The sequence below is a fragment of the Littorina saxatilis genome, linkage group LG6, assembly GCF_037325665.1.
Source record: "Littorina saxatilis isolate snail1 linkage group LG6, US_GU_Lsax_2.0, whole genome shotgun sequence".
NCBI lineage: Eukaryota > Metazoa > Mollusca > Gastropoda > Littorinimorpha > Littorinidae > Littorina > Littorina saxatilis.
In genome coordinates, this window is record NC_090250.1 from 25,893,605 (window position 1) to 25,898,458 (window position 4,854).

Consider the following 4,854-nt stretch of genomic DNA (forward strand, 5'->3'; position numbering starts at 1 on the left):
GAAAATTGTAAAAAAAAATAAAAATTTATAAAACCATCCAAATTTACGTTTATCTTATTCTCCATCATTTGCTGATTCCAAAAACATATAAATATGTTATATTCGGATTAAAAACAAGCTCTGAAAATTAAATATATACAAATTATTATCAAAATTAAATTGTCGAAATCAATTTAAAAACACTTTCATCTTATTCCTTGTCGGTTCCTGATTCCAAAAACATGTAGATATGATATGTTTGGATTAAAAACACGCTCAGAAAGTTAAAACAAAGAGAGGTACAGAAAAGCGTGCTATCCTTCTTAGCGCAACTACTACCCCGCTCTTCTTGTCAATTTCACTGCCTTTGCCATGAGCGATGGACTGACGATGCTACGAGTATACGGTCTTGCTGAAAAATGGCATTGCGTTCAGTTTCATTCTGTGAGTTCGACAGCTACTTGACTAAATGTTGTATTTTCGCCTTACGCGACTTGTTTGTTACTTCCTTAGTTGAAGGGAAATAATTGACAGGAGTAGTACTGTCACTACTTGTACTAAGTTGGTCAGCAAAGCTGGTGTTAACATATTTTAGAAAACGGTCTTAATGAATATCCCTGCAGTCAATGACCTATACATTTTCCAGAAACTGGATCAGTGGTACATTGCGGGCACATCAAAGGAAAAATACAGAGCGGGAATATGTTTGCTCTGGATTGGCGGTCAGATCAAAGGCAGATGCATTGTAAAAGCTGGTTGGCCTTGAGACCTGGGTCAATGACCGGTACTTGCAATCAGAACACAGCTGCCTGTCCAGACACTGACCTTCTTACCCGGGGTCAATGATCGAGTTTTTATCTGAAAGTCTCTGAAGGATTGGTCAGCGCAGGATAAGATAAGAGAGGGGCTGAAGTGAATAGCGCAAAGAGGGGGGAGGGAGGGGGGGGGGGGTGGTGGCTATTTTGACTGGCGATGGTTGCCTTATATCCGTCAATGCCTTTCGTTATGACCGACAATGAAATAAACTTGATTCTTTGTATACTTGTTTGCTGTATTTGACATTTATTTTACTATGCCAGCTTTGTTTTACTTGGCAAGCCCTGACAAAGTAATGTGACTGGAGGTTCATTTCCTCTTTGTTATGATTTGTTTCAACAAGATTTTATTCCAATTTAAACATGATACAATGATAAAACGAAAAACAATAGGGACACAAACTCAAGCGAACGCTGATATTACGTGCCCTACACAAATGGAAAATGACACAAGCATGATGTCAGACACCGTACACTATACAGAACTCTCGGAATTAAAAACAGAATCAAAGCAAACCAAGCAAAGAATAAAACAAAACGATCATGGAAAAGAAATCATCAGTTCCTCTTGATGTTTTCCTTTGTGGCAGAGCAACAACACTTTTTAGATCTCATAATATCAGGTCTTCCAAAAGGAGAGTCTTGAATTGAAGGTAAATTTACAAAGGTTATGAACAGAAAATCTGAAAAAGCAAGGTCTTAAAACCCCCTGCGGGTTTGGGGGAAGAATTTACCCGATGCTCCCCAGCATGTCGTAAGAGGCGACTAACGGATTCTGTTTCTCTTTTTACCCTTGTTAAGTGTTTCTTGTATAGAATATAGTCAATTTTTGTACAGATTTTAGTCAAGCAGTATGTAAGAAATGTTAAGTCCTTTGTACTGGAAACTTGCATTCTCCCAGTAAGGTAATACATTGCACTACGTTGCAAGCCCCTGGAGCAAATTTGTGATTAGTGCTTTTGTGAACAAGAAACAATTGATAAGTGGCTCTATCCCATCTCCCCCCTTTCCCCGTCGCGATATAACCATCGTGGTTGAAAACGACGTTAAACACCAAATAAAAAAAAAGAAAAGAAAGGTCTTAGAAGTGGGGGAGGGGTCTTACAGGGGTTTGACTGGAACATTTTCGGTCAAATTTGGCTTTGGTTTGTAATAACATGTGTACTACACACAAAAAACACACAAAAATACAGTAAAATCCAAAGGTAATTGCCATTCACTCTTGATCTTACGCACTACTGCGTGTCCAGCAACTTTCCCAACAGTAGTTAAAAGAGCTTCAGCTCAGATTTGAGAAGTTAGATGTTCAGAGGGATTATATCTAACATTAACAAGAAAACTGTCTCAAATCACCCCAAGAGCTGTAAAGACCAGGTTGGGGGTTGTAATTATGTGACCACACACCAGGAATACTTTAAAATAAACGTTTGAGCGCTGAGTTAGTCAAACTGAAAACAGCTGTGTTTGTGACATTCTTTGTGAGAGTCATAATTTTCGTCCTACCTTTCGACCTTGAGTATTTTATGCGCTATTCCCCTGTCCCCTGTAAGATGCTGGAGCACATCATCAGCCGCCACATCCTATCCCACCTTGAAACCAACAACATTCTGACAAATCTAAATCATGGCTTCCGATCCGGCTATTCCACAGAGACCCAGCTCCTGACAACAACAGAAGACCTGCTATCCTCATACGACCGGGGGCGCCAAGTCGACATGGCCATCTTGGATTTTTCCAAAGCCTTCGATACGGTACCCCATGATCGTCTCCTCCACAAACTCAACAGCTACGGAATCTCCGGCTCCATCCTCGCCTGGCTCCAGACCTTCCTCACCCAACGTACCATGCAGGTAGTTGTGGAAGGCACGACCTCCGCCCCAACCACTGTCGACTCTGGAGTCCCGCAAGGCACCGTGTTAGGGCCTCTTCTCTTCCTTTGCCACATCAACGACCTCCCGGATGCAGTCAAGTCCCAAGTGCGCCTCTTCGCAGATGACTGCCTCCTCTACAGGGAGATCGTTGACTTCAGCGACCACATCGCCCTCCAGGAAGACCTGAAGAGCCTTGAATCCTGGGCAGAGAGATGGGGCATGCGCTTCAACGCTACAAAATGCTACGTCATGACTCTAGCACGGAAAACCCCTTCCTCCTACCTCTATTCCCTAGACAGCACCATCCTCAAGAGTGTACCCACGAACCCCTACCTTGGCATTCAGTTCTCGAACGACCTGAAGTGGTCCACCCACATCAACTACATCACTAAGAAAGCTAACAGCACCCTCGGATTCCTCCGCCGCAACCTGCGCCACTGCCCATCAAACTGCAGGCACAACGCCTACCTTGCCCTCATCCGCCCTCTTCTTGAGTATGGTGCCACCATCTGGGACCCATACCTTAAGCAGGACGTCGAGAGATTGGAGCGCATACAGCGGAACGCATCCCGCTTCATCTCTGGTGACTACAGAACCACGACTCCTGGCTTCGTCACTGGGCTCCTACACAAGCTCCAACTACCAACCCTCCAGGAACGTCGCGAACACCTGCGTCTAACCTCCTTCTACAAAGTGGTTGAGGGGCTGGTGCCGGCAATCCCGCCTGACAAGTTCCTGATCCCTCAAAAACCAGGACGCCTCATTCGTCCACGTCAATCTTCCAGAGACTTTAGCACCTCGAATCCAGTAGACAACTACATCAGGAACAATAGCAGATGCTTCACTGTGCCACGCTGTAACACTGAGCAATACAGACATTCGTTTTTCCCAAAGACTGTAGTGGCCTGGAACCAATTAGATGAAGAAACTGTAACCTCGGCATCGACTGAGAGCTTCAAGTCGGCGCTGGCAGTAGCCAGACGACGATAAAGAACTAGCTGCGCACCCCCCACTCCGCTGCAACAATGCCAGACATCTGGATGACTTGTTCTACAAGTGCAGCGTAACAGACAGATACAGATACAGATTCCTGGAGATACAGATTTGGAATTGATCCGAGAGCTACAGAGTTCGTTTTGGGAGTTGAATAGATGACAATACACTCAAGGAAGGTCTTAGCATTTGTGTTTGAGCATTCTATTTTTCAAATCTGAACGCTGTGTTTGATAGTCATTGCAGACCTTGATATTCTCCAACCGACATTGTTTGTTTCTGTTATGCGAAGCGTTTTAGCGCTGTATGGTACGGAATTTACGTGCGTAAGCTAGACTGTAGGTTTGACTTCCTCAATCCAACGGTCTTGATCTGCTTTGTCGAATGGGTATCTATAAAACTAAATAAATAATAATGACGACCTCAAGTCCGGACTCCTGACAGGATGAAGCAAACCGCTCTCATAAAATTCATAAAATTATTTGGCATAGTTTCGGAGCAAATCATTGCAGGTGTTTCTCTTTTTCAGTTCAGCGAATGTCCCTTGAACTATTTAAGGTCCAAATCGTCAGAAAACTTTCCAAAATGGCGCCTTTGGTATACTATCTCTTAAGGCTAGACAGAGCTAGGTGGCACAATATTTTGGTCAAAAATCATTCAAAAACGTGTTTCAAGTTCTTAGCATATTTAGGTACTTGGAACACCATAGAATATTTGTGTGATGTTCTTTTTGTCGATTTCATCCTTTTTCTTGCAAGTGGGTGATGAGGTCTCTGCAAAGTGGCAGAGACTTTCAAGGAAATTATGTGCCACCTCTGTCGGTAAATCGTTAGTGCTGCCTTCAGGGGAATTGGATGCATATAGATTTGTTCGATTTTATTCTGCAAATTTCGTGACTTTTTAATATACATTAGTCTTTGCATATAATTTACGCTTTCTGCATGCATGTTTTTTCTCTCAAGTTCTGTTCTGATTGTGAATAAATGGCTGTTTCTGCAGGTTATACAGCATTTCAAATGTGCTTTTCAGATTGATTTTGTATGACCCAAAATGTATTCAAATGTTTTACACACACACATGTTCACGCACATTTTAACACGCACACACTCGTACACACACACACACACTCACTCATACACACAAACACACTCACACACACAGAGGCAGAAGACCACCTTTGAAAAAGAAGACTTCAA